A 10,535-nucleotide genomic window follows, 5' to 3' on the forward strand; every position below is an offset into this window, starting at 1 on the left:
AGGAAAAAAATTGTAAACCCTAGTTTAAGATCCATTTTTAAGCATGATTACAATGCAAAACAAAATTACAGTATAACCAACTAACATTTGCAATTCCGTAGGGCTTATTGTCATATTTATAAAATAGAAACAGGGAGTTCTGATAGGTGCTATTATCATTTTGTCATTTAATGACATGAGAGAAATTAGCCTAAAGTTGAACAAAGGACATGAAAATCAGAAATATTATTTTATATTGTTCCAAATTGACATTGATGTCATAGGAATAAAAAAGAAAATATTAGTGTTGGTGATAAAAAATGTTATGTGCTAGAATAAAAGGATATTCTTCCATAGAATAGACATATTTTATTCTTTTTAAGGACAGAGAAGACATTTAATTATTATGGTTATCACTTATTATTGAAACAAACCAGGTGTGACACCTTTCTTTAAGTGCAGATTCATTAATTAAAAATTATTACTAATTATATCCTCTACTATGCCAAGAAAAATCTTGGCCATGCTAGGGACAATGCTTAAAAATTTAGAAAGTGGCTACACTTGTAGAGGTGTAATTTACTATTAAATTTTATTAAAGTAGATAATATTTTCATGACAGTAGAAAATGTTTAGGCCGGGCGCCGTGGCTCACGCCTGTAATCCCAGCACTTTGGGAGGCCGAGGCGGGCGGATCACGAGGTCAGGAAATCAAGACCATCTTGGCTAACATGGTGAAACCCCGTCTCTACTAAAAATACAAAAATAGCCTGTAATCCCAGCACTTTGGGAGGCCTAGGCGGGCGGATCACGAGGTCAGGAGATCGAGACCATCCTGGCTAACACGGTGAAACCCCGTCTCTACTAAAAATGCAAAAAATTAGCCGGGCGAGGCGGTGGGCGCCTGTAGTCCCAGCTACTCGGGAGGCTGAGGCAGGAGAATGGCTTGAACCCGGGAGGCGGAGCTTGCAGTGAGCCGAGATCGCGCCACTGCACTCCAGCCTGGGCGACTAAGCGAGACTCTGTCTCAAAAAAAAAAAAAAAAAAGAAAATGTTTTTATTACAACGTACATAAGGATGTCCTTAAGCTTATCCAATTTTGCACTTTTGAGTGAGTGCACTAAAATTTCTCTTACAAGGCACTGAATGAAATTTCAATCACGAAAGGGTTAAAAACATTGGTTAGAATTGAAGTATATTCTATTTTCTAGAATTCACATGAATAGTTTAGAAATGCTATCACAGCACATTAAATGTTATTATACTGATTATTTATCACATGGTTAATTATGCCTAATGCAGAGTGAGAGTTTACTGCAACTGATTATAATTAGATGTGTTTGGCTGCAGTTAGAATTCATAATGGTGCAAGGTTTATATTTTCGCTTGGTGTATGAAAGGGAAAGGCTTTGGTAATGAATTTATAGCAATAATTAGGTCATAGATTTACTGCTAAATGCATTACAGTTAAGCAATTCTATATATACATATGTCTCAGGACTGAATGCATATGCACATATTTATCTGTGAAACATAACCAAAGACACATTAAATTGCTGAAACAAATTGGTTTTCTTTTGCTATCTGGTTTTTATGTCATTGTTTCAAAGGCTCTTTGAGATCACTGAATTGACAGGTGTGACTAGAAGTCTTTATATATTCAATAGTGCAAGACCCATTGAAATTGCTGTAATAAATGAATATCAAATTCAGTTACCTGTTTTCATTAGTCTGGGCATCTATGCAAGTACAGTCTATAAGCTGGGAAGGATTACAGAATAGTGCATCTAAAATTTCCTTGCACAGCACAATAAATGCCTTCAATAGGATGTCAGCATACCTCTTGTCCTTCCATTTTCTGTAGTCGGTTTTAATAAGTTCTTTCAAAATTAAGTTTCTCAGGTTGGCAATTGTGAATATGACTATTTCTATTTTACTTTTATCCTCTTATGTGCAGGGAGCAAACTCACTTCAGAAGTCACATCAGAAAGTACATTTGGAATTTTTATTTTTGAAGTACATAATTCAAATTTAATTTTTAAATTTTATGTATTTGAGTAATAAAATAAATTTCGTACATTTAAATGTTGTCACAGAATTTTGTTGTCTATCCTGTTTAGTATTTTGATAGTTGCCTGAAAGTTGGGAAGAAGAGCTAATATTTCAAATGGCAAAATAAAAATTCAGACATCTGCTTCCCACCGTGCCCTGCGGCCGACCGGGGCAGCCGGGAAGTGGGTGGGGCGGTGTTACCCAGCAGCTCCTGGGGCATCGCTCGGGTCTGCTCTACACTGTCGCCGCCACTGCTGTGGTCGCTGGTCGGCCGAGGGGCCGCGATACTGGTTGCCCGCGGTGTGAGCAGAAGTCGATGTGTACCGCCACCCTGAAGATGGAGGGGCCTTTGTCCATGTTCGGGGACTGCAAAACTGGGGAGGCAATCCGCTCCCAGAATGTTATGGCTGCAGCTTTGATTGCCAATATTGTAAAAAGTTCTCTTGGTCCAGTTGGCCTGGATAAAATGCTGGTGGATGATATTGGTGATGTAACCATTACCAACGATGGTGCAACCATCCTGAAGTTACTGGAGGTAGAACATCCTGCAGCTAACGTTCTTTGTGAGCTGGCTGATCTGCAAGACAAATAAGTGAGAGATGGAACTACCTCAGTGGTTATTATTGCAGCAGAACTCCTAAAAAATGCAGATGAATTAGTCAAACAGAAAATTCATACCACATGAGTTATTAGTGGCTATCAACTTCCTTGCAAGGAAGCAGTGCGTTGTATCAATGAAAATCTAATTGTTAACAAAGATGAACTGGGAAGAGATTGCCTGATTAATGCTGCTAAGACATTCATGTCTTCCAAAATCATAGGAATAAATGGTGATTTCTTTGCTAACACGGTAGTAGATGCTGTACTTGCTATTAAATACACAGGTATAAGAGGCCAGCCACAGTATCCAGTGAATTCTCTTAATATTTTGAAAGCCCGTGGGAGAAGTCAAACGGAGAGTATGCACATCAGTGGCTATGCTCTCAACTGTGTGGTGGGATCCCAAGGCATGCCCAAGAGAATCATAAATGCAAAAGTTGCTTGCCTTGACTTTAGCCTGCCAAAAAACAAAAAACAAAAAAACAAAAATGAAGCTTGGTGTTTAGTGGTCGTTACAGACCCTGGAAAACTGGACCAAATTAGACAAAGACAATCGGATATCGCCAAGGAGAGAATTCAGAAGATCCTGGCAACTGGTGCCAACGTTATTTTAACCACTGGCGGAGTTGGTGATATGTTTTTGAAGTACGTTGTGGAGGCTGGTGCTATGGCAGTTAGAAGAGTTTTAAAGGCATTGCTCAAGCTTCTGGAGCAACTATTCTGTCAATCCTGGCCAATTTGGAAGGTGAAGAAACTTTTGAAGCTGCAGTGTTGGGACAGGCAGAAGTGGTACAGGAGAGAATTTGTGATGATGAGCTGATCTTAAAAACACTAAGGCTCGTACATCTGCATCGATTTTCTTATGTGGGGCAAATGATTTCATGTGTGATGAGATGGAGCACTCTTCACATGATGCAGTTTGTGTAGTGAAGAGAGTTTTCGAGTCAAAATCCGTGGTTCCAGGCGGGGGTGCTGTAGAAGCAGCCCTTTCCATATATCTTGAAAACTATGCAACCAGCATGGGGCCTCAGGAATAGCTTGCTGTTGCAGAGTTTGCAGATCACTTCTTGTTATTCCTAATACACTGGTAGTTAATGCTGCCCAGGACTCCACAGATCTGGTCGCCAAATTAAGAGCTTTTCGTAATGAGGCTCAGGTTAACCCAGAACGTAAAAATCTAAAATGGATTGGTCTCGATTTGAGCAATGGTAAACATGGAGACAGCAAACAAGCAGGGGTGTTTGAACCAACCATAGTTAAAGTTAAGAGTTTGAAATTTGCGACACAAGCTGCAATTATCATTCTTTGAACTGGTGATCTTATTAAATTACATCCAGAAAGTAAAGATGATAAACATGGAGGTTATGAAGATACCATTCACTCTGGAGCCCTTAATGACTGATCTGATGTCTCTTTGTTTATAACAATGTTAAATGTAATTATCTTGTACCTTGAGTTGAGTATCACACATTAAAGTACAACAAGCTGTAAAAAAAAAAAAAAAAAAAAAAAAAAAAATTCAGACATCTGTATTAACAAACCTACACATGTGCCCCTGAACCTAAAATAAAAGTTAAAAAAAGAATTCATACATCTTACTAGGCAGAAATCAATTCTTTGTAATATAATAAGAATATGTGTAAAGTCCATCAGTTAGTTCAAAATTAACAGGCAGATGATGAAGAAGTCTTAACTTTGCAGCAAAATGTCAAAAATGCGTTTGGGTTTTAGTGAAGCACAGGCTTAAGAGTAGCCAAATGGTGCTTAAAAAGTTAAAACTAAGAGAACTGTGCTGAGGTTAAGAATGGTTAATGAGATTCCTAGGTCTAAGGTATTTGCGCCATGTCTCCTGGTCTGTGTTAGGGTCTAGGTGCTGCAGGGGCATTCCTAATTTGGAGTCCATCATGGTGAGATGACGGGAGAGGAGGTAGAAGGGTTCCCAGGGTGGTTGAAGTCAACCTGGGTAGATGCGGGAGAAATTGATAAGACCTGACCTCCAAGGGAGAATTGAGGTCACTGCACGTGCTCAATCTGGAGAAGAAAATACATCATGGAGACTCAACTGTGTGCCAGAAATTAAACACTATCATTCAGAAGTGGAAATAAGTTTTTTTTCAGTGTTCTGGAGCAACTAGAAGTCAAAGTGATGAGAATATTTATATTATTTCAGTAAAAGAAACTTTCCTAACAGAAGCAGGAACCAGCACTGGGACTGCTCATCTCACAGTGAGTCCCTGGACATCTGAAGTGTGCAGATGGGAGCCAAATGCCCAGCTCTTTCAGGCATAATATGTGGAGGAGAGTCTTTATGACATGGGAGCTTGGCTCTGATGACCTCCCAAGTCCCTAACTTCTTTATGGTTCTTTAGGTTATCTGGACATTTTAGGGGGCATATTTTGTTACTGTGTTCAACAACACATAAACGCATCTGAGGTTAATAAGTATTCCATCTGGGAAAAGAGAAACAGAATTGTGAACTACTCAAGGCCAAAATGTATATAACAAATGGTGGAGTTTTTAACTTGCGATTCCTTTTTTTAGTCCTGTGTACAATGAATATTTCTGCTGGTGACTACTTTCAGTTGCAACATTATAATTCACAGAATTGAGTAGGAATTACAAAATATAGAAAAAGAAAGAAAACCCAAAACTGTTAGAATCCACATGAATTTTAATGATTTATTAGCATATGCACAAAGCGTGAATGTTAAATATGGCAAATTGATTGATCTGAGGCAAACTTCCAAGGGGAAAAATTGCTACATACTCTCTCTCTCTTTCAGTTAACATCTGCCATGTAGTGGAGGTTCCAGAGAAAAAGTGAGAGAAGCTGAGTCTGCACCCTCATCATGGAGGAAATAAACTCCCTTAGGACCAAGAACAGAGGACAGAGGAAGGACTCCAACATGATGGGCACCAAGGAATTTTGGTCCTTCTGAGAAAGAGGAGGTAAAGTGAATCCATGTGGTCCTTGGAATTGGTGGTGGTAGTGGGGTGTTGGATCTAGGAAGGATCACCCTTGGAGCCTGAGAACATGTAGAGGAGAGAAGCAACAAAACCCCCATGTCCAAGAGAATGTCAGGGAAGGGTTATCTGCTGAGGAAGTGGTAGTAGGTAAAGCTTGCTTCGCAGAACTAGCCATAAGAACATTTATTGAGGGAGGTATCAGTAGATTGAGCCCCTCAGGCCTAAGCTGTTATCTGATGGTGTTTCTGGGCACTGACATCAGAATTAAAGAACATTTGTGAGTCTCCAGCTTTTTCATAATCTGTGGGGAAGCAGAGAACTCTAAGGGGAGAGGGAGGAGCAGAGCTGTCTGGCAATGGATGGTTCACTAATGGCTTGCAGGTAGCAGAGAGAGAGAGAGTGTGTGTGTGTGTGTGTGTGTGTGTGTGTGTGTGTTCAGAGACACTTTTCCACCCTTTAGGACAATTGCTTAAGGAGTACCTGTAAGGAGGGAAACTGAGTCTTTAAAATATTTTCTCCTTTTACTGCTAACTAATGAAACACAATCCAGAACCATACTGAGTCAGAGTGCAACGTTTCAGCATTTTCTTGTTGCTTTTAAAGCGGAACGATCCCCTCCACCTTGGCAGAAGGGAGAGCTGTTGATCTGCCGTTGCTCTGTAATAACCATCTAGGGTTCCAAGCTGGCCCAAACCGAGCTTCGGCTTAATGAATTATGGAGGCAACATACCTTTTAAATAAAGCCCCGCCAAGGAGAACTGCAAAAAATAGAAAAAAAAAAAAAAGAACCTGTAGAAAGACTGCATGTGGTGGCTCATGCCAGTAATCTCAGCAATTTGGGAGGCCAAGGTGAGAAGATCACTTGAGCTGAGCAGGTTGAGGCTGCCCTGAGCCCTGTTCATGCCACTGCGCTTTCAGCCTGGGTGACAGAGCGAGAACTTGTCTCAAAAAAGAAAAAAAGAGTGCCTGTAAGGAAAACAAACAAGCAAACATAAAAGCAGTAGAGCAAGTGCTGTTGTTTAAAAGCATTCCCAGCACCATTAGCATCTGGGTACCTCCATTAGCATTTCTTTTTCTTTTTATTCCCCATATCTAGGCCTTATCACAAGCCTGTTATTTATCCATCCCTCTGCCACTCTCTGACTTAGGTTGCACCATCTCTTGACTGGATCAGTCACAGCATTCTAATTACCCTCTTTACCTATTCTCTACCCTGTAGCCAAAGCTATCTTTTTTAAAAAGCAAAACAGATTATATCATCCTCATCATACTTAATGTGCTTCAGTGGCTTCATTTTTCCTCTGAGGGTAAAGACTAAAGTCATTACCATGGCCTATGAGACCTGATGTGATTTGGGCTCTACTCATGTTTCATGAGTAGTACCCTCTCTCTCTTCTTTATTCTTTGCCTACTGTAATGTGTGGAATAACTGCTGTAAGAACAGCACAGATGAAACTCCACTAGAGGACATGGAGTGATTTGGAAACAGGAAAAAGGCCTTACTATCAGTGTGAAGATATGAAATAAGAGAGATCATAAGAAAATATATCTGAGGCTTAAAGGAAGAGAAAGGTCCAGTATTTCAACCGCAACCAGGAAGCAAAGGATTCCTCCAGGGTTAAGGCCTGGTTTGGATACCAGCTGCCATTTCCCATTACAGACTAAAAATTTTGCAAGAGCCTGCCTATTCCTAAGGTTCATGACATTCCTCTCTGGTCTTCATGATAGTCTGTAGAGTAAAGGGCTGATCACAGCTAAAGTCCAAAGTCCTTTATGAATTTTCATCAAAATTAGATTTCCAGAAACTGCCTGCTCACAGTAGCTTTTAGGTATATGATAGCAGAGCCAGCAATTCAATATTCTTTATGGAGAGTTGGAGGTGAACCAGCATAATTCAACTGAAATTAGAGAGTGTAGGGGTTAGGGGTATCTCCCAAAGGATAAGTGGGTGAATTGATGTATTAATTATTAATATTAATTAATAGGTGCTATAATAAGTGAATGCTGATGGTTCAGTGGCTTGATAGAATATGTTTCTTGCTCACATAAAATCGAGATCGAGTGTTTGTGGATGGCATTCCAGGCAGTGATTCAGCAACTCAAGCTTATTCCATCCTGTCAGTCTTCCATCTCCTGCAAACATTAGAGTCCTGTAATTTCAGTGAGCAGATGGGGAAAAAGAATGATGAGGAAGGCACAACTGCTCTTTATGTACTTCAGCCTAGAAGTGACTCACTCTGGCTCATGTTCCATTGGTGAGCACGGGTCACATGGCTCTATCCTAAATGAAAGTTGGGTAGCTACTTTCCAGAACAACACCACGGAAGAAGAAAATCTCTTTGGTAGGGAGCTGGTAATCTCTGCAACAGAGAGTGAAAGAAAAATCATATTTTGTCTGTTGATTTCTACCCATATTATTATTGTTGTTTTAATTTTAAGTTCAGGGGTATATATGCAGGTTTGTTACATAGGTAAACTTGTGTCATGGGGGTGTGTTGTACAGATTATTTCATCACCCAGGTGTTAAGCCTAGTTATTTTTCCTGATCCTCTCCTTCCTTCCACCTTCCCCCTGTCTGATAGGCTCCGGTGTGTATTGTTCCCCTCTATGTGTCCATGTGTTTTCATCATTTAGCTCCCACTTATAAGTCAGAACATGCAGCATTTGGTTTTCTGTTCCTGCATTAGTTTACTAAGGATAATGCCTCCAGCTCCCTCTATGTCCCTGCAAAGGACATGATCTTGTTTTTCTTTTTTTTTTTAACCTACCCATTATTATGTATTAATTTTTCTTCCCTTAGCAATAATCACTAAGTTAAATTATTTATAATTTGTTGACTGAATCTAAAAACAGTTGGAATCTCTCAGGAGAGAAGAAAGGCTGATAGGATTCCCCGTTGTGAGAAAGTTTGCTCCATACAGTTTTTGTCTACAGGATGAATGAGCATTCTTTCTCTCTCTGTGGTGGTGGTAGGGTGTGGGAGATAGTGAAATTCTTGTTTGTTTGAGGTCTGCCTTGTACTCCCACTTTGACTCATGTCCAGTGACTTAACGGCATTTTATATTGATCACACACATAGTTGAGGGGCTTGGTGGAGATACTATTTACTAGCATGAATTTTTGTGTGTGAATATTATATAGTAAGAAGTAATGTTGTTCAGTATATACACTTTCTTTGCAACATGGAATAAGACAATGAGTTTTTTTTTTTTTTTTTTTTTCCTGTAATCCACTCACAATGGACAGAAAGAGTATTAACTACAATGTTTGAGGTTGAAGAGTAAGGTAAGAGTACATGGGGGGAAATGACCTATTCTGCCTAGTAAGAATACTTAGTATTGTCTGCTAATGCAGAGGGCTGGGCCAGAGAAGGTGAGTCAGTGTTCATAGAGGAGGTTAACACACTATGGTTGGGTGCGGAGTCTGAAAGAGATCCTCTGATTTTGTTGTTTTATGCTCTGCTATATCTAAGTAGGTAGATAACAACTTTAAGAAAACCCCTTCTTCCTTTACTAATGCCAAGGAGGATCAGCTCAAGAGCCATTTGTATGTCTTTCTTTCTCTGATGTTCTTCATGTTTGAATATTGGAAAGACAAAGAAAAAAATTCATTCGCTTAAGAAAAGCAAATAGACTGGGCACAGTGGCTCACACCTGTAATCCCAGAACTTTGGGAGGCAGAGGCAGGCAAATTGCCTGAGGTCAGGAGTTCGAGACCAGCCTGGCCAACATAGTGAAACCCCATCTCTACTAAACTACAAGAATTAGCTGGGTATGCTGGTGGGTGCCTGTAATCTCAGCTACCTGGGAGGCATAGGCAGGAGAATCGCTTGAACCTGGGAGGTAGAGGTTGCAGTGCACTGAGATTGTGACACTGCACTCCAGCCTAGGTGACAGTGTCTCAAAAAAAAAAAGAAAAGCACATAAATGTTCTATGACTCTAACGGTTGGAGGTTGGGGAGACAGAGCAGAGTATCTGCTATGAGGGAAAGTTAAGAAATATGAATTCATCAATTGAAATTTTATTCAAGTCCCAAGTACTTATGTAGGGTGGCATTTTAGTAACCGGTGCTGACTCACATAATGTTTTTCTGAGATATTTTACCCATATTAGAAACAGGTGAAAGGCTCTTGGCTTACTGTTAGGATTCACTTTCACAGTTAGAGTGGTGGTTGTATATTTACAATGAAATACATGGGTGGACAGAGCAAAGGATTATCCCTGAGATGTAGAATAGAAAGATTAAGGCTGTGACATCAAGATGTTTCCACTGCATACAAAGCCTGCATTTCTTTAGATATCAGGAATATCTGACAAGGGGAGGCCATCAGAGAGTTCCATGCACTGAGGGTTCTATTACCTGTGAGAACACAGATCTAGACCTAAGCAGTGGGCATTACTAGAAGGCACAATTTTCTAAATATTAATATCACTAAAATATGGAAACAGTGAGAGTTGTCTCAGAATGGAATCGGCCACTTTGTATGATGGAGTTCTCCATTATGCTGGACAATGGTTAGGGGTTAAATACTTGGCCTGGGATTTCAACCAGGTGACTTCTGAGAGACTGAGTATACAAATGGACAATGGCTGGACCATACATAAAAAGAGAACCCTGATCCACAATCTGCAGCAACCAGCCCAGAAATCAATTCATAATCTCTAGTAACTAGTCCAGGAAACCAATCCACTCTCTATAAATCAGACATGTAGGAAGTCAGGTCATTATCTCTAGCAACTGGTCCAGGGAGCCAAACAATAACCCCTGTAACCGCCAGTGTCAACCAACCAGGAATTGATTAATAACTGGCAGCTTGATTTTTTCCCCTTTTTCCAAGTTAGGTCCAACTGGAAAAAGCCAAACATGCCCTCCTGACCAATCACATAGGTTAGCCCATTGACAGCTTCCCCGTGCCAGCAGCCTCCAAACAGGGCT

General features: G+C 40.2%; 1 pseudogene; it reads left to right on the top strand.

Moving 5' to 3' along the window:
- Positions 1 to 1,050: 1,050 nt before the first annotated feature.
- LOC101001678 lies at positions 1,051 to 4,106 on the top strand (annotated as a pseudogene).
- Positions 4,107 to 10,535: the final 6,429 nt, after the last annotated feature.

This window comes from Papio anubis, chromosome 9 (assembly GCF_008728515.1).
Source record: "Papio anubis isolate 15944 chromosome 9, Panubis1.0, whole genome shotgun sequence".
Lineage (NCBI taxonomy): Eukaryota > Metazoa > Chordata > Mammalia > Primates > Cercopithecidae > Papio > Papio anubis.